The sequence below is a fragment of the Caloenas nicobarica genome, chromosome 4 (genome assembly GCF_036013445.1).
Source record: "Caloenas nicobarica isolate bCalNic1 chromosome 4, bCalNic1.hap1, whole genome shotgun sequence".
Lineage (NCBI taxonomy): Eukaryota > Metazoa > Chordata > Aves > Columbiformes > Columbidae > Caloenas > Caloenas nicobarica.
Window position 1 is genome coordinate 76219111 of NC_088248.1, and position 20074 is coordinate 76239184.

At 47.3% G+C, this 20074-nt stretch overlaps 1 protein-coding gene across 1 annotated transcript in view; it reads left to right on the forward strand.

The window, feature by feature from the left end:
* Positions 1 to 20074, forward strand: part of PTPRA (protein tyrosine phosphatase receptor type A) — a 122296-nt gene that overhangs the window by 6369 nt on the left and 95853 nt on the right. Inside the window, exon 2 of the mRNA XM_065633088.1 lies at positions 18958 to 19095. The gene's annotated coding sequence lies outside the window, so the exon portion shown is untranslated. The remainder of the gene's footprint in view (positions 1 to 18957; positions 19096 to 20074) is intronic.

Below are 20074 nucleotides of genomic sequence, written 5' to 3' on the forward strand. Positions count from 1 at the left end.
TCCAGGTTTTCTCCTGAGGAGACTTTAAACCTATTTGGCTACAGACAGAGAGATGTTTTTAATCCCAGTTGCTGTGTAGCATTTGCATTCTTATTCCAGTGGCAGGGTGAGAATGCCGGGGGGATCTTTTGTTGATTCAGTGGCAGCAGCTTGTTTTTGAACACTCAGCTATAGCTGGAAGACTGTGACTGGGATTAGAGAGGTTAAATTATTTTCTAAGGTTATGTAGGAGTATAAGGAAAAGAAATGAGAAGACCATTTTCATGGCTAGTGTGGTTCTCCTTTGCAGTTTCGCAAATAAAGTTTACTGCTTTTCAGTTCTTCTGTACTCGGTCCTTCAAAATCTTTCAACTGGGCTGTGGCCTCCAACAGCTTAATTTGTGGATCCCTATTTTTTTTTTTTTTCCATCATTTTAACCCTTGGAGTAATTCAGTGTACGCAGATTGCTGTGAGTTTGTGTTTCAGTCTTCTGCTGGACTCTGAAATTCTGCACAGGTTGGTGAGCTCATCTGGAGCAGGGTACAGGTATTTCCCGTGGGGCTATAGGAGAATCTGTTACGTAGCACTGCCTTTTAGAAAAAATATTTAGCCAACTCATCTATCATATTTTTTTTTATACCTGGCTTGTTCTGCAGTGGTTGTGTATGAGTTATTTTTTTACTCCAGTAGATACCTGGGGGTAAAATGTGTGACCTGGCCATTGCAGCGGTGCCTGGGCTGGGGCTGCACTTCAGCTTTTGCTGGGCTGAGCAGGCAGGTCTGGCCTCCCGGAATCCAACATCCAAACCAAGAAAATGCACAACAGAGGTATTTTTACAAAGGGAAACTGAGGCACGGGCTAGCTGATGTACAAAAGCAGCTTTGGAAGGGTTGTCGATCTATGCAGCCCAGTCTCTGAGCATCTCTTGCTTCTCTCCTCTAGCATGTAGAGGAAGAGCAGATCTCCTGTCCCCTCTTCGGCTCCAGAGAGGCTCCCAACCCCAGTGGCTGCTTGGACTGTATCCACCCTGGGTCCATCAGCCTGTTAAGATGACTCGGAGGGTCACCACAGTGTCTCCACCCCTCTGGGTTGCTGGCAAGAGGGTCCCTGTGGGAGGTCGCGTCCCCCGGTCAGGAGCTCAGGGAACAATTAGTGATACAGGTGTAAAACAGGAGCGTGTTCACAAAGGTGAGAAGTTTTGCAGACATCTGAGTATCTGATATTGCTTCTTGTGTACATGTCTTATCCCCTGCATGCCAGAGGATTTATTCTTTGCCTCCCTTCAAATTTGTTAAACTCAGTGCAGTGCCTATGCAGAGGTAGTTGGTTTTTTTCCCAGGATTCAGTGTATTCTGTGGGGGGTGTTTGAGTTTACGTAACTTCCCATATGTTGCTCTCTTGGTGTAGAAACTTGAAGATAAATTGTGAAACGCAAGGAGTTGCTTTAAAATGATACACCCTCAGCTGGATCTTGTCTTATTTGTGGCAAGAAAAGAGGAACCCAGGGAGCTCGCTGTCATTTTCTCTCCCGTCCAGCTGAGTGAGCAGCGTGGGATGGAGCACCTGATGCTGCCTTGTTACCCAACGCTGTGATGCTCCTTCTGGCAGAAGCTGTGGGGAGCTGTCGGCAGGCTCGAGGGCAGGCACGTGCTGTTAGGAGGGTGGTGGGTTCTCCATGGAGGTGCTGCAGCTCCAGCATCGTTCCCTGCAAACCCTCTCCCCATTCCGAAGCCACTGCATTCCTGACTGCAGCTCTGCCCGGCACAGGTTGGTGTGTTCCACAGAGCCTTAAGTCAGCATTAGTTGAACTAGTTGGCTGGACCTGGTCTTGCCAGGTGCTGCTTGGTTTCTGTTCCCATGTAGATCAAGTGAGGACACTTGGCATCTGGCAGGAGAGGGTCCTTTGACTCCTGTGGGGCACAAGCCCGGCAGCTGGTAGGAGATTCGTGGTTCTTGTTTGCTGCGAACTTGAAAGAAGCAGGTCACCCATCCGCCTGGCTTGTTTCTGACAGAATGACAAAATGGCTGGGATTGGAAGGGACCTCTGGAGATCATCCAGTCCAACCCACCTGCTAAGGCAGGGTCACCAGAGCAGATCACACAGGGTCGTGTCCAGGCGGGTTTGAATGTCTCCAGAGAAGGAGACTCCACAACCTCTGTGGGCAGCCTGGTCCAGGCTCTGGCACCTCACAGGAAAGAAGTTTCTCCTCATATTCAGATGGACCCTCCTGTGTTTCAGTCTGTGCCCGTTGCCCCTCATCCTGTCGTTGGGCACCACTGAACAGAGTCTGGTCCATCCTTTTGACACCCACCCTGAGATATTTATGAGTATTGATAAGATCCCCTCTAAGCTTCTCCAGGCTGAACAGCCTCAGCTTTCTCAGTCTCTCCTCATCACAAAGATGCTCCAAACCCCCCAACATCCTCATAGTCCACTGTGGGATTCCCTCCAGTAATTCCTTGTCCTTCTTAAACTGGGGAGCCCAGAACAGGACACCAAACTCTAGATGCAGCCTCACCAGGGCAGAGCAGAAGGGGAGGAACAACCTCCCTTGACCTGCTGGTCACACTTTTCCTAATGCACCCCAGGTACCAGTGGCCTTCTTGGCCACAGGACACATTTTTGGTTCATGGTCAACTTGTCAACCAGATCTCCCAGGCCCTTCTCAACAATGCTGCTTTCCAGCAGGTCAACCTCTGACCTGCTCGTTATTTTTGAGAATGGCTCAGTCACAAGTGTAAGAGCACTTGTAGGTGTGATGCTGCCAGGGTTTGCAGCCTGCCTCTACTAAATAATTACTTCATCTATAATGAGGGCATCTTAAAACATCCATTTCTATTCCCTCTCCAACCCCCTGGAGCAAAGCCAAGAAGCTCAACCCGCAAGTGACCTCCCCTTTTGAACTTTAAACTGAATTTTCACTCTGAAAACTCTGCTTCTTTGACTGGTGGACAGAGGATGAGGAAGCCTGTGCACAAGCGTATAGGAGAGGTGGAAAATCCTGGGGGGAAAAAGTGCTTCAGAGCTGAGCCATGCAGGTCTGATGATCGTTGGATGGAAACTCCGGCCGGGGCTCCTGGGCAGTGAAGCAGCCTCAGCGGTGACGGGAAAGCTGAGCTCCCCAGCATCCAAGCCCAGGAATTGACCTATTTAATGTTTTTTTTCTTTTAAAGTTACTGCAAGATCATGACTGTTTTTAGGAAGCCAAGGACTTTGCAGTTGCTCAATACTTGCTCAGCTGCTTTCGTGTGGATTATTTGGAATGACTTGATTTTTGCGGGGTTAGATTTAGAGCTGTCAATGTGGGATCTTTGGAGATTGGTGTGTTTAGGTGCTGTGGCATGGGGAGCAGCAGTGCCAGCCTGTCCTGGAGGTCCCAGCAAGGTGGTGCCAAACTTGGCGATCGTGGTTTCATTCAAGGTGACTGATCCCTGGATGTGGACTGAAAAACCAAACCTGTATTTTAATCTGTTTAAGCCGGTGTTACTGCCCAAAACGAGTTCCTGCCTGTTGCTGCCAGTGGTCTGAGATGCCCAGGTGTGGAGGAGGGAGATCTCACCCCCTGACAGATTGGGAAAGAATCTTTAAAATTGTGGTTTGCAGCATTTAAGGGTTCATTCCCTAATGGGACTCACGGTGTGACTCCTAGTGCAGCTGTTAGCACAGGGCGGGCAATGCGGTGTGCGTAAGGGGATTTCATTCTGCGCCCTTCGTTTGGGCCGAGAAATGCAATGCAGATTTAAGGGAATCTAGGTTCCCAGAGCCCTGTCTGCTGAAATACCATCCGCTTGCGTCGGAGAAGGTATTGCTGGCCACCTGAGATTGCTGCTTTATTTTCAGTGTCGGATTTTTCTTCTCCTGCTGCTTCATTAAGGTTGATGTAGTTACAGAAATGTGAGTAATTAACTACCAAAGGCCGGTTGCTGTGGTAGTTACAGATCTTTTCAAGCACTGCTTGATCTTTCTCTTTGCTAACAGGACTGGTGTTTGCAGGAGGATTGTTTTGCTGTTTAGGTGCCAAATTGCAGCTCAGCTCCTTTGAGATGCTTTGACTTGGCCCTTGAAGAAGTTTGCTTCCTGAGTGAGCGCCCAGCATCCAGAGCCCAGTTCTTCATATCTCTCCTGCAGTTTGAGACCAGGGTAGGGTAGCTTAAAAGATTTTTAAAAATCTTCTATTCAGTTCTGATGCAGCCCGGGACATTCCTGCCTCTTTATCTCTCTGTGCCAGCATTTTCAATGGGGAGAATCTGCGATGTGGTAAATCCTCTGGCACAGGGGAGATGAGCTTTAGGCTGTGGCAGTGTTAGAGGGTTTTTCTCCTGTCCTTTCGTCCAAAGGACTGGCAGCAGTCCCTGACATCTAGGTGCCAGTTTCCAGCATGAGAAGCTGCCTGCAGGGCTCGGGCTACCAACTTCCATTTTTCACCAGCTCTCAGATAGCAGTGAATTTTGTAAAAGACATGGAGGTGTTTTATGTCCCTCTTGAATTAAGCCCTTCCAGTGACCCCGTTGTAGCTCTTCAGTTTTCTTCAGCCAGTTCTCGAGCATCTCAGACTGACCCAGTTTATCTGTTGTCACTCGATGTGCAGTTACACAGTCAAACTGTAGCATCAGATGTTACATTAGAATCAATTTTTCTCATTGCTGGTGGGTTTACTTCATATATTTTTGGAAGCTGGGACTGAATTTTACTTAGAAGCAGTCAAACCATTGAATAAATCTCTCCAAAGTTTTCCCTTCAGACATTCTCAGAGTCACTTCCATCCAGCTCTGAGCTGTGCCTGGTTGCAGAGACACTTGGATCTACCCCTGGGGAGAAGCGAGCGGCCTGAGGAGCGTCAGGAAATGATGTTATGGGGGAGAGGAACTGAATATTTATGTGGTGCTTAAATCTGTTCTTCCTAGTAAGAGCCACTTGAATTTATTTCTGAGCTCGAGTTTGGTCCATCCTGTTCTGGACCTAAATTCATGGCTTGGTTTTTTTGGATTGTCTCCTCCTTCCCTCCTGGCCCCCAGCTGCCAAACCTCCCTTCTCCACCGTGCCCTGGCACGCAGCATTGTGGCGTCTCCAACTGCAGCACCGCAGATGTGCCGGCTGGAGACACTGAGCTTCTCTACAGGTAGAAATTTTGAAAGCAACACAAAAATTATGACTTCAGAACAGCCCAAAGCACGTGTGGAAGCACAGGTGGTGGCGGGAGGTCCACCCTGTCCTCTGCTTTGCCTGCAGCGACCGGGCAAGAGCTGCTGAGACCAGCGGTGCTGGATCATGCCAAAATCTCGCTGCAAACCCATCCTATGCTACAGGAGGGAGACGCTTGAGAAGCCATTTTCATCTGTTTTCATCTCCCTGCTGTGAACTGTTCCTGGATCCTGCGCCTCCATCTCCACAGCCAAGAGCCAAAAGACGATCTTGGAATAAGGTGCCCACAGGCAGAAAACCTGGCAGTACCCGCGCTGCCCTTTTTTTTCCCCATCCTCCTTTGCTTTTATGAACCTGTTCCATAAATTGTCTCTGTTGACAGAATCACACTTATGTCAAGCACTTGCCCACTTAATTCTTCCACTTGTAGTTTTTCTTTCCTCTGGCCAGGGTTATTTCTTAGCAGCTTCGAGTGCAAAGATGCCTATTTGTTAAATCTTTCCTGGCTTCCGAGTTGAAACTCTTTAATATTCTTGTCTTCTGTGAGCAACATGAGCTTTCCTTTGCTCGCCATCTTACTCCCATTTATTGTCACCTGCCTTGCTTGTGGGTTTTTGGGACGGGAGTGGGATATTCCTGTTGTGTCACACCAGGCTGCCTGCTGTCCCCAGGGAAAAGGGGAGAGATGTGACATGAAAGGAGGAGCTGGTGCTTCAATGTCCTTGAGAAACATCAGCTTTTGAAATAGTCTGAGCCTTAAGTCTCTTGCTTGGGGAATAGATACGTGTCTAACTCTGACCTCCTCCCACTCGAGTCGGTCACTGCCTGAGCCAAAAGGGGCTTGTTCCCCCTGAAGTGGGGCTCGTTCAGCTCACTTCAGGTAATGGGCAACTGAAAAAGCAACACTTCTGCTTTTTCCCAGCAGAAAACATCCTGCAGAGGATTCATTAATAATAATAAGCTGCTAAACCTTGTCATCTTTGATAGCCAGGCAGGTGCTATTAGCTGAACTCGGTGGTTTGGTCCCGTCCTATAACCGTCCTTTAACCTCAGTGCCAGCTGTGCCTATTTCACCTTTAAGATTTGCACTTAATATTCCCACTTGCTGCTTAATAAGTGGGGGTTCAAGCCCTGTCTCGTCAAAATTAGGTGTTCACCGGGGCTTGGGCACAGTAGCGTTGCCTCATTAGTACTTGGTTGAGCAGGGAGCAGCTATCACCCCGGTGGCAAAAGGAAATTAAGGCGTGAAGAGCTGATTAGCTGTTATGTGGCTGAGGTGAGCTGATGTAAGACGTAGGAGAGTTTATTTTTCTGTTCCTGTCTTTCTGCACGTGTTGGCCCACGTCTGAGCATGGGGTGAGGCAGCTCAGCTTGCTTACCTTGGCGTGAAAGCGTCCCTGTCCCGGCTGACGTTTTGGCAGGGGAGCCAGGGAGGTTGGCTCGGTGTGGCTGCCGCAGAGCCTGGGAATGCCCAGGGTGGGGAGGAGGAGGACAAGGGACCTCTCACCTGGTGGCAGTGACCCGTGTGATCATCCAGCTTGGAAAGACCCACGATAACCCACCGCAGAACTTCTCCAGACGGTGCCTGACGCTCATCTTCGGATAGGCTGAAATGAAAATGTGGAAAACAGATGTGACCTGAAGATACTATCTTGTTTAACTATCTCTATCCGGATGTTTCCAGCTTGTAGTGCTAATTTCCACTTACAGTTGTCCAAGAGCTGAATCCAAGATGCTCCCTGCCCTTGCGTCTGGGACGGGGAGTCGAACTAACCTTAACGTTAGTCCTGCGATCGCGACTTTGCTCACTCCTGCATCTCTTGCATCCAGGTGGGGCAAGACTGTCCATATCCAAACTGCCACATGCATCTAAAAATCATCTTCTTTGTTGTCAAGATTTTTCTTCATTAGCTGGACAAGAGGATCGAAAAGCAAGAGGAATAAGAGTATTTTGAAAATAGTACGTGTTTCAGGGTAAGTACTTTGCAAGGGCTTTTCATCACATCCTGTTTTGAAGATAGTGTGAGTAGCTTTCTCTAAGGGATGCTCTTCCCTCAGGACTGCCCATGCTTTTCTTAAATTTTGTTGGCACGTGACCATGGAGCACTGAAGGATTCGTATGAATTTTTGTAACTGCATCTGAAAGGCAAGCTGTTCTTTCAAGACTCTCACAGAATCTGTGACAGGAGATGCTGTAACCAGGCTGCAGCGATAATTGCGTTCGTAATGTGAAAGACAGAACAGAGTCGAAAATTCTCATCCTCGACTGGCTCTGTGGGGACTCAAGGTAGTTTAAAAAAAAAAAAAAAACCACCACACACAAATCCAACAAACCCAACCATTGCTTTTGACATTTAAAATCGGTCTGGGCAAAACATTAGGAAACAACATACTCTAGGGGACAAGATGATCTAATACATCTGACTTTAAAGAAACATGCTCCCATGGAAACTTGTTTCTGTGCGTATTCCAAAGCGCTGGCTGCTGCTCCGGTTTCCCCTGCCCCCCTGAGCCATCTCAGCATAGTCAGCACATTCCATTTAAACTTCTCTTCTGCCTTTTATTTTCTGCGTGTACCTGAGTTATCTCCGTTCCCAAGTAACCAGTTCCTTGTCAGAAGAAAGGCTTTTGGGATGCTCTTGGACACATACTGTCTGTTTCTGGAGGAAAACTTCTTGATTTTAAGTATTTTGCTGGAGATCTTGACTCCTTTAGCGCTGCTGAGGCGGCCTGCATTGGTTGACCTCCTTGGGACGAAGTTCCAGCCGCCCACGTGCACGGTCTGCATTGAGCTTTAGAGAGGGAAATCTGGAGAACCCATCTGTGCCGTAGGATTTCGCCATCGCTGTTCATTGTTCCTTTGACATTGCAATTGCGATGTACGATGATCCTTGGTTTAGCAACTCCGTTCTGCAAGCAGAAGCTCTCTGCTGTTTCACGCTGTTGAATTTTGAGGGGTGTGGGGACGGGATGTCCCCAGCACTGGAGCTCAGTGCTTGGCTTAGGGACACTTCTGTGGTGGCAGAACCTCCCCTGTCCTTCCTCCAGCCAACCCTGACTGCCTATCAGACCTTGATGAAAACAGCTCTTAGTACAAAGATATCAAAAGGGGTTTGACATCCCAGGTGGATATGAGCATATTTACTCGAGGTTTTCCTTTAATAAAGGTTTGGCATTCCCTGGCTTGAACGCTAGGCTGATTTCTTTGTTGTATGTAATCGTAGGTGTGGTGGGGACTTTCTCAATAGGACGTTGCTTATTCAGTCTTATTCCTTTTCCCTCATGCTACATAAAGAATATAATAGATTATCTTTTCAGGATCTGATTCTTGCAGGTTTGGTCAGGAGCAGGTGCCAACACCTGCTGGGCGTATGTGAAGTGGAACAGCAGCAGCTTGTCTGGGATTGACTGTCACCTCCTCTCTGCCTCAGAACGATTTCACCTCCCTGCAAGGCTTCCGTTTTCAGGAAAACCACCTGTAGCAATGAAACCTGAAAAAAAAAATCAACCGTCACGTCCAGCAGATTGGCCTGTGTTGGTGTTTGGTTTTTTAACCAGGGTCAATGAGTCAGCCTGTCCTCAATGGAGCAGTGGTGCAGGGAAAGCACCAGGACTGTCGGTACCGCTTGACGCCTCCCTCTTGCTATATTGCCAACGTGCCTAAATTACGGAGAAAGAGGAAAAAACACTCTGTGCAGTTGCCTCGGTTTGAGGAGGGCAAGTTTTTTGCTCCTTATGCTCTCTGCTGGCTGTCACCGGCTGCGAAGTCTCAAAACTTCTCACAGATTTAAAACCTTGGGAGAAATCCTCTTAAAAAGCAGCTATGGGATAGAACCATCTTCCCATCTCCCATGTCCCATCCTTGGCTTTGCAGAATGATGGAGATGCACCTGTTGATTTGTTTTTTACTCACATTTTCCTTTCGTTGAAGATTTTAGGGCCAGGGTGCACGTTTGTGAGTGTGTCTGGATGTTTCCCATTACTGGGACTCCATGGTACGTGTCTTCTCTGCTTATTGTTTCCAAGAGGAGCACCAGAAACATGGAGAGACCAAGACCTTGTGTGAACCTGAACTTCTAGTATCACGACTCTAAGCAATGACCTTGGGGAGCTATATCTAGTCACTCCACAAATAAATCTTTGTAAATCAGCATTTACACTATAGAACTTCAGGCAAGTTGGTTGCAAAGTCACTTAAGGTGCAACAGAATAAAAAATGTTAGCTGTTATGAGGTTGAGGCTGTAAAGGTAGAAAAGTACAGATCTAGAGGCCATGGAGGGCTGGTGACTACAAAGTTACGGCAAACTCGTACCAAATTCTTGTGTTTAGTCCTTGGGATATGGCCTTGGTGTCTTGGGACTGTCCTTTGCATGCTGGGCACTCGTATTTTTCGCTGTTCATCCTTTCTTCCTAAGAGCAGGACACAAGGACGTGTGATAATGCCAGAGGAGAGTGTATGTGCCCGGGTGCTGGGGTCACGTCTTTGACTCATCAGCACACAGGAATATCCATAAGAAAACTGGTGCTGGTGGAGATGAGAACCATCCCGACCGAAGTCGGGGCAGATGGGATGTGCAGACTGAACCAGCCCATCTAGTTTAGGCTTTATTAATTAGACGTGTTATCAGAGTCATCTGTATTTTCTTTCCTTTTCTCTTTCCAAACCAGTTCTTCTGCTTCGTTACCCACAGAAGAGCACAGTTTGAATCTTCAAGCCTCGCATGGCAATGTTTGTTTCTCGTGATCTGTAGTAATACTGGAACAACTTTGAGAACTCAGTGGGGATTTGTGAGCTGTGGGTATCATAATTTTTGGAGTTGATGGTTCTGTCTCAGTGTCATTGTAATTTTGGGAGTTGATGGTACAGCATGTCCACCCCGGCACGCTGTCAGTGTTTCTAAACACTTCCAAAAAGCGTAAAGCTTTTCTGGTACTTGCTGTAGGATGCTTAAAAACTTACATGGATTGGAAAGGAGACTGGATAAACTCATGGGAGTGCAGTGCAAAGATCCCTGAACAGTCTGTGCTGGAGAGTGGGAAGTGTTCCAGGATAAAAATGATACAGGTGATGCAGGTCTGCCCTTGCATCCCAGACCTGCTGCTGGTTGCTGTTGGAGGTGTTGAATTATACGTATATGAGATGTGGTTTGTCATGTCAAAGCCCGTGAGGTGCTGGAGCGAGTTGAGAGAAGGGAACGGAGCTGGTGAGGGGCTGGAGCACAAGTGTGATGGGAGCGGCTGAGGGAGCTGGGGGTTCAGCTGGAGAACAGGAGCTGAGGGGAGACCTTCTGATCTCTGAACTGCCTGAAAGGAGCTTGGAGCCAGGGGGGGTCGGGCTCTGCTCCCCAGGAACAAGCGCCAGGACCAGAGGAAACGGCCTCAAGTGGTGCCAGGGGAGGTTGAGGTTGGGTCTGGGGAACAATTTCTTCCCCAAAGGGCTGTGGGGCATTGGAACAGGCTGCCCAGGGCAGTGCTGGAGTCACCATCCCTGGAGGGGTTTAAAATACACAGAGATGAGGTTCTCAGGGACATGGGGCAGTGCCAGGGGTGGGGGAATGGTTGGACTCGATGAGCTTGAGGGGCTTTTCCAACCAAAACTATTCTATGTGCATTCAGACAGTCTCGTGCTAAGACTATACACACTAATTTTTAAGAGTTTACTGAAGGAAGGAAGAACATTTTGGAGGTTAAAGCGCTCAGGTGGGAGCCAGGAACAGAGATTTCCCAGCTCTCTCCTCGGCCCTCTCTCTCCCAGCAGGTTGACGTCTCTACGCTCAGTGGCTGTGCCCGTATCTGTGTGCAGAGGGCAAGATTGTAAAACCCTCAAAGTGTGATGTGCCCACATCAGATGTGAGACATAGGGACACCTTGTCAGGTCACCCTGCGCCTGCATATCCACATTTCAGCCCCGTGGGTCTGTTTTCCAGCTGCTGTTTGACGGGGTGAAGGGCAGCTCTGCGCGTTTGCTTCACATCTAATGCTCTTCCAGGGAAAATCCTCATTCACAGAATGAGCCGCCGGATCGTCCCTGCATAAATGAGGGGAAATGGCTGTTAACGATGGGTTTGTCAGTCAGCTTGGATATTGCCCAGATCCCTTCCAGGACGAGATGATGACCATGCACACACGCAGCGTATGTTATCCATGAAGTCCTTTTCCCAGGCGTGGAGCATCTTTGGGTAGGCACAGCATCTCCTGCGTTAATAGGCTGCTGGTGTCTTAAATCAGCAAATTAATTGGGATATTTCCTGCCCCTGCATCCTGTCTCTGAAGCTATGAATCCACTTCACTGCTATGAAGATCCACGATGCTGAGATATGTGGAGGTTAAATTGCAGATAAACCTTTGTGTCAGGGCAGGGGATACACACTCTGTGCTTCCTCCTCAACTTGTGTCCAACTTTAATGATTTTGTAACACGATTTTATATTGTGATTCCTCCTCCCAAACGCAAGTGGCCCCGTTGCTAGGGGAGGGGGGAAAAACCTCAGGAACACTAATCTTCAGTGATCCAACACTGGCGATAACATTGAGTCACTGCTGAAAGCCTCAAAGCGAAACAGATGTTCAGTTAATAGTGACTAAGTATTAAAAGTACCAGATGAGCAAAGTTTTACTAAACTATTTAATGTGTGGTTGCTAACTCAGACCGAGCGTAAGCAAACAAGGTGCAATGCAAACATGAGCTTCTTTTCTGTCCTGCATGTTTTCATTAAAACTTTTTTCCATTTTTTTTTTTCCCTTTTTTAAAATAAGTCTTTCCGGCTTGACTCATTCTGACTGTAATTGTAACCTTTAGTCCTGGGTGGGAAGGTAATTATTTTGTAAGGCACGAGAGCAGTAGGGTGATGGGCTTTTGTTGCTGCCTCTGTCACCTCATTGCTTGACAAGTCACTTCTCTAGGAGTGTCCTGTGTCTGTGAGGTTGGACTCAACGATCCTTGTGGGTCCCTTCCAGCTCAGGACATTCTGTGATTCTATGAAGTTGGGGATAATGACACTCTCAAAATTGAGAAAACTGGACTTAATGGTGCATGTGCTTAGCCATGCTTTTGCATTCATGAATAAGTAGAAAGCTTTGAATCTGAATGTGACTGTCATAGAGCTGTTAGGTTTAGAGTAGGAGACCATTTTTGAAGATATTATGTTCTTAAAAATAAATAAGTAAAATTAAGATCAGAACTGTGATTCCAGGAAGTCTTCGGGCAACCAACACTGGAAGCTCCTTGAGATGCTTCTGGTGTAGGTGTTAGATTCCTGTTCCTTTGATCATTGCTGAGAAACCTGCAGTATGTTCTGACTGTTGGAAGCACAAATGCCACTCGAATTGGAGCACAGGATTTAATGCTCAAAAAAAAAATAAAAAAAGGGAAGGAATTATGTCCTAGTCCCTCTTCTCAGCAGCACGTGCCGTGTGAGCACTTGTGGGCCTCTCAAGTCCAGTGAATATCTGATATATCTGAAAAAGGACTGTGGCCAGGACTTCCCTTGGGGGTAAGTCCCCTAATCGCTCCGCTGTGTATTTTCGGGTGCAGTGACTCGCGTATTTGGCTGCTGAGCGTCGCAGCATTGTCAGCGAAGGACAGAAAAGCCCGTGAGCTGCCCGGGCTGCTCTCCCTGGTGTGCGGGGAGCGTGTTGGAACTGCTGAGCCCAAGCGGGAGCTGAAGCCAGGGCTCCATCTTTTTTTCTTCTTGACAAGTTCTAGATGGTTTCTATTAAGAAAAAAAAAAGCTTTTTGGATCTTGTCTGAGGGTACCTCCCTTTTGTAGGCTTTTTTCAAGAGCCTGGATGCTGAGCACTTAGCCCTCCGTCTCGCTTAAGGGAAGAGGGACAAACAGCAAACCTCGTTGGCACCTTATTTCACTCAATTCCTGCATTTAATCGTTCTTGCTTTTGCTTTTAAGAGAGTCTCTGCCAAAATCAAGAAGCTAAGAATTAAAATCCTTATTGTGGCAATGGAAGCAATCAGAGAGGCCGTCGTGTTCCCGGTCTGTGTGCAGCGGAGGAAAGGAGCAGCCTGGGTTTGATCAGGTCTCCTGGGACACATTGGCCTCCAGGAGTTAATTTTGCCCCCGCCTTCTCTGTCCGTGAGCATCCATTTGTGCTGGAAGTAAATGGCAATTTCTTGCAGCAAGAATCAGCTTCACTGCTGGAGAAAGGGATGTATATTTATCATCCATATAGCTGCTGCTCTCTGTGCCTTTTTTATTTGTTGTTCATCTAAACTAAACTCTTTGCTGATGAGCTTGCCTGTGTGATATCAGATTTCATGGGGACCTACAAGGATTTTTCTTGCTTGCATGTGCTGTTTCCCTGCAATTTCTATCACTGCAGTAATCAAGCAGTAGCCATCGAGAAGACTGAGTAAATAAATGTGAGATTCTCCAGGCAAAAGTGTAAGTAGATGTAGGAAATGGAGCAGCTCATCCTGGAAACCAAGTCCAGGCAGCTCATTGATGAGAAAATCATCAGGAGTGGCCAATGAGGGCAAGTCCTGCCTGACCAACTGGAGAAACTTCTACGATGAAGTCGCCGGGCTGGTAGAGGAGGGGAGAGCAGTGGACATTGTCCACCTGGGCTTCAGTAAGGCTTTAGACCTTGTCTCCCGTGAGATCCTCATGGAGAAGCTGTTGATGTATGGATTGGGTGAACAGACAGTGATTTGGGTTGAAAACTGGTTGGATGGCTGGACCTGGAAGGTGGAGACCAGTGGCACAAAATCTACTGGGAGGCCAGTGACTTGCTGTGTACCCCCGGGGTCAATGCTGGGGCCAGTCCTGTTTAACATCTTCATTAAGGATCTGGATGATGGGGCTAAGAGCACCCTCAGCCAGTTTACTGGTGACACCAAGCTGGTTTCAGACCGAGAAGAGCGGCTGATACTCCAGAGGGTTGTGCTGCCATCCAGAGGGACCTCAGCAGGCTGGAGAAATGGGCCAACAGGGACCTCATGATGTTCAACAAGGAGAAGGGCAAAGTCCTGGCCCTGCGCAGGAACAACCCAGGCACCAGTATGTGCTGGGGACACCCAGCTGGAAAACAGCTTGGCAGGAAAGGACCTGGGGGTCCTGGTGGACACCAAGGTGACCAGGAGCCAGCAAGGTGGCCTTGTCACAAAGAGGGGCAGTGGTGTCCTGGGCTGCATTAGACAGAGCGTCACCAGCAGGTCAAGGGAGGTTGATCCTTCCCTTTGCTCAGCACTGATGAGGCCACATCTGGAGCACTAGGTCCAGTTCTGGGCTCCCCAGTACAAGAGACACATGGACAGACTGGAGAGAGTCCAGTGAAGGGCCACAAAGATGATTCAGGGCCTGGAGCTTTTCTGCTGTGAGGAGAGGCTGAGAGAGCTGGGACTGGTCAGCCTGGAGAAGGCTCAGGGGATCTCACCAGCATCCATAAACACCTGATGGGAGGGTGCAGAGAGGACGGGGCCTCTTTCCAGTGGTGCCCAGTAACAGGACAAGGGGCAACGGGCACAGACTGAGACACAGGAGGGTCCTCATGAGCATCAGGAAACACTTTTTGACACTGAGGGTGACCAAGCACTGGCAGAGGGTGACCCAAGAGGTTGTGGAGTCTCCATCCTTGGAGATTTTCAAAAGCCGTCTGGACGTGGTCATGGGCAACAAGCTCTGGGTCGCTCTGGTTGATCAGGGAGTTGGACCAGATGATCTCCAGAGGTCCCATCCCACCTCAACCACTCTGGGATTCTGAGCCAGGGAGGTTGAGGTTCTCAGGAGATCCAGGATGGGCTGAGCCCTCTGTAGGGGTCTGACTATATATAAACACAGCTGGATTTTGGATCATATGGCACTATAGGATCACATCTGGTTTGCCGTATAAATATGAAATGGCTTAATAATTCTTCTCTTGCTGCCTTGGATTAATTGCTATCTTTATGCCGTGTGTTTTCTTTCGCTTGCTTCCTCCTTTCACCTTCCCAGATGTCTCCTCAGAGCAAACTTCCGTGACTCTTATTGTTCTACTTGTTTTCATTCTCCTTCTTGGGTAAATGTGTCGTATTTTTTCTAAGTGTGGTTTCCTAGAGCTCTACAAAATGCTCTTTCCTCACTGCATTTTGAAGTATTAGTTGCAAAAGAAAGGGGAGGCAGGTTCAGGTGCATTTCTCTTCCTTTATCTCTTTTCTTTTAAAAGCGACTAAAGCCACAAATAAATAATGCTAATTTTTGCAACCATCTGTGATTGCAGGACCAAGCTGTTTCAGAGTAGTTTTTAATGCTTTATCTGTTAAGGGGGGAAGAAAAAAAGCTCTTTGCATTAGCAGCAACACCCTATCTCCTACAAATCGCAGTCTGTGCTCCCATCCACCACGAAAACCCAAAGCAAACAAAGATCCGAGCAAAGGCAGGAAACGTTTTGGGTGTAATTGCCGGTAGATCTTTGCTTTCGCGATTACTGGTTTCACCCAAAAAGGCAGCCCAGCAGCGCTGCGGTTTACTTGGGTGGATTTATTTATTATGAGCTCTCGCTGTGCTCTTAATTTGACCTTTTTGGCAGCTCCGTGAGTTTTAAAATGTCCCGGGCGAGCGTCTTCTGGATAAAAACAGCCCATGGAGAGAGGGAAGGGGCTGGTGCTGGTATCAGAACCTGGTTTTGGGGCTACTTTGGGGGCTGAAAAAAAAAAAATCAAAATCAAACCTGGAATAACGGTCCAGAAAACTGGACTGTGATTTACCATCAGCAGCTCGTCACAGCCACATGTGGCAGCGTAATGAAACCGTAACTGCTTATCTTTAATGTGTCCAAATTACCCACTTAAAATACCATATTGGAGATACGAGAGTCTAGAAGATAAATAGCACTTGTATGGGGAGGGAATATTGAGTAATGGACCCACATCTGTACTTGTTGGGGGGGAAGATCTTCAATTTCTGATGTGAGGAACTGGTTTATCTGCCTGAAAAATTGTTTTTCTGTCCCTTGTGTTGAATTTGTTGGTCTGACAGAAATCAGGGCTTGCCTGGGTAGATGATGTGAAACACTCGGCTACTCAGCAATCCTATACATTCTGCAAGTTGTATGATATATAAATTGCTGAAATATTGATCCTGTTTCCGTAATTCTTTTAAAATTAAGCTTCTTCTTAAAAAGCTTCAGCATTTCTGGTCTCATAGACTCCTATAGCGTGAAGTGCGTAGGTATTTTTCCTCTGTACCCCAGTCTGTAAGCAAATGATACTTCTCTGAGCTTCCTCCACATGTTCTCCAATTCTTACGTGTAATATTCCTGTTATAAATAACTCCTTTATTGAATCCTCGAGGCAGATGCCGCCTACATTTGTATATTATATCCAAGTTGAGGTCTGACAGCTTGGCACATAGTCCTGCCCTTCTGGGAGCAAGAAATTGAGATGGCAGCAGGGAAAATATCTGTGCCCCTATAGGTAACCCCCATTTCCATATAGCTAATCCCCCTATAGCTAACCCGTTTTCCCTATATCTAATCTCCTTTTCTGAATATAGAGCGACCGTGTGCATCTCCTTGCGACCCGCAGGAGGCTAGAGAAGTGGCAGACAGACGCGCAAAGGATTATTATATTTGATCAGGCTTTGAAATGAGCTGGAGATAAAGCCCTTGGTGTTTACTGGGCCATTAAACATTTATTAGCCTCTCTTGGTAACACTGTAAATAACAGCTCTGATTAGAGGCGGGGGTTTAGCTGTTGCCTTTTGCACTGATTTTTGGAGATGGAGAAGCAGGTCGCGGAATTTTTAAGAGGTTGGTTGGGGGAAGCATCTGCCCAGCTGCTTTGGAGAAAGGGGGCAGAGGAGCTGGCAGAACCCAGCTCGTCTTTATCGGGAGGAAATGCTGAAATCTTGGGAAGTGGGAGAATTTAAACAACAATGGAAAAAAAAAAAAAGATTAGGGCATGAGTCGGGAGTTAATCTATCCCTGCCCTTCCTAACAAAAATCCTTCATGCCCTCAGGTCAGAATGGCTTTTGGGTCTGCATTTAATTAGATTTTAAAGAGGTTTCTTGCCTATTCCCCCCAAAACCCCCTCACAAACGCCAGACTCGCCGAGACTGTGGTTTTTCCTTCTTATTTCCATCGTCAGACATTTATTTCCTTTTCGCCCCCTCTCCAAACTTTAACGGGGAGATGAACGGCGTCGCCGCGGGACTGAGACTTTTCCTGTGGGGTCTTCGCTGCAGCACCTGGTTGGCGATGGAGGTTTTTGAAAGGAGGAATGTGACGGGATTAGTGTATCGCTGGGAGGCCACAGCCCGGCGATCCACACCGCAGGCAGTCCCTCTGAAGTCAGTGAGGTTGCAAAGTGTGTAAATCAGGCTGGAATTTGGCATTTTCCTCGAAAAGCGGGGGATATTTGTTTTATTTGCATATAAATGGCTTCTAATAAGACTCTCTAGACGTGACCGATCCTTCTCATCACACCATCGCTCCTTGCAGTCCCGAAGTTACTCTTGCCATCCTCTCATTTTAAATATTTTTTCTCAAAAAAACCCACTTGCCTGGGGAATATCGGCTGCGGAGCGTTGCTGGGAATGACTCAGGAGGGAGCGCGTCCTCGGGACCCGCGGTGTGAACGGAGAAAGACGACGGGCTTGTTTTCACACTCTCCTCGTTTTTGAGCCTCTGCCGTATTCCTGTTCCACGGTTTTGATCTCGTCAGGCTGTGGGATAATTAGAAGGAGCCTGTTTGGCTACAAAGCCGGGTTGCCGTGAGCAAGCCCGGATTATTTCTTGGGGAATGCAAAGCGGTGGAGTGGGCGACCAAGGAGCGTCGCCGCACCACGGGGGAGAAGATGCTCTGCTGCTCCTTCCCCGTGTCTGCAGAATATATCTCCTTTCTACAACAATGTAAAATAAATAGGATCCATTCTGCTGCCTGGGTGGTTTGGGTGCTGTGCACAGCAGTTTACTCCCCATGTGTGAGGACTTGAATGCTCTAATAAAGGATTATAATAAAGAAATCGGCTTTTCACGTGCTACAGTTGAGGGGATTGTTAATTTTGGCTATGTTCTAGCAACATAGGTGGTTTTAGCTATCCCAGACTTGCTTTATAAAAACGCATCTTGCCTGTTTATGTGCCGTGCGGCATGCGGGGAGCGCGGCGAGCGTTGGTTGAAAATGAAATCTAAAAACTGGAAGGAGTCCTACAGAAAGTAACCGAGAAACTGAATATATTTAATTGAATAATTGAGAAAATAACCGGGTCCCATTGAGCTGGTTGCCAAGGCAGTAATTCACTCATGTCTCCCCCAGCCTGATGAAATAGTTATTGTTTTCCTCTCCTCTTTACCAACGTACCCGCAGCTCCGGAAGAGCCGCTCTGCACTCCCGCCGATGCTCCAACTGATCCGGCCCTAATTCCAGCTTGGAGCCGTTTTTGGGAGGGGTGCGGAGCTTTGGAGGCACCTTCCCCTGGGTCAGGATGTAAAACCTGGCACAACCGGAGAACTCTCCAGCTTTAGGCCAAGTAATATATGTTCTTGGTTGTCCTCTCTGCAAAACGCAGCAGTTTAAGACTGTTTTTCTTGTTTATTTTGTATTAGCAGACTGTATAGCTTTGGATTACTCCTATGCTATGGTCTTCAGTCTTCTTCTTGACCACCTCCGTGCCTTCTGCAGGCTGCGGGACCTCCAGCTCTGCCTGGAATACCTTGATAAACTCATTTGGTATACACTAGTGGCTGGGATAATCTCACTTATGTGGGACAGTCCCTTTCATCCACAACAAAATTCAAGCAGTTGGGGCAATAAAATGTTTTACTTCACAGGGGGGATCTGTGTGAAACGACTCGCTCATCTTGGCACAAGCCGTTAACTGGGTGTTTTTTATCTCTTACAGGGAGCATTGAGAATAATTGTCAGCCTTAATAAGGATTGATTGTGTACTGCCCATCATCGTCCCGGTTTGATATTAATCGGAAAAAGCTTTGACCATCACGTTGGGGAGGGGAACAGTTGCACGAGCATCCCTTTTAAGGTATAGTAGAAACATAAATTAGATGTTAATGAGCGTGGTCATCCTGGACTGGAGGATTGCCTTTGTTTCGGTGCAAACTTTCATGAATCTACTATTTTCTTTTTATTTACTTGAAAGAATCTTTCATTTTTGAAACTTGTGTTGCGAGACGTGTAGAGTTTGGGTATCAATATTTGCACTATTTTGAAAAGGGGTTTTCTTAAGGCTGTTTTTTTCTTGGTTTTACAAACCAATGTCAGGCTGAAATACGCTGACCTTGGCTATTACCTTGGCACAGATGGGCTCATAACTCTGGCGTGAGTGATTTATTAAGGAGGAGGAAAGAAAAAAAACAGAGTCTTTTTGAGGAAAGGAAGGTCATAGAGTAAGAATGAAGGTTATGGAGTACGAAAGAACGTTACTGAGGACGTTAGTGAATTAAAAACCAACATCCAGCAGGGAGTTTGTGGGAAGTTGTTCTGGTCAAAGTTCTTCCCCTGGTCTGACTTGAGGAAAAGATTGAGGAATGCTTGGAAAAAAAAAAATCTTACTGTAAGATTTCTTGTTCCGTATTTCAAAGGAGTCATTCCAACCAAAATGCATTTGTTGCTAGGGTGGTGTTGCTAGAACAGCAAACTGAGATGTGTGCGTGAAACCTGGTGACTTTTATAAACGAGCTCTTCTTTTAAAGCATTTCTTGTTGCTGTGACTTTCACAGGTTCCCTCTGCCTGGAGACGAAATTTCTGTGTGTGGTTTGATATTTTCCCCCGAGCTCGCACGCAGGGTCCTGCTGACACTGCAGACACTTCAGGCTGCACCAGTTTATGGTTTCCTGTAAAAATTCTTTGAACTCTTTGCAAACCCGGTGTGACACCTCTGCGCCAAACCGAAGCCGGTCGTAACTTTTACGGGTGACTAAATGGTTCCCTTTGAATTTGTGAGATACTTAGCAGTGAGTTTCAGATCCGTGTATGGACTTAACTCAGTTTCATGTTGTGT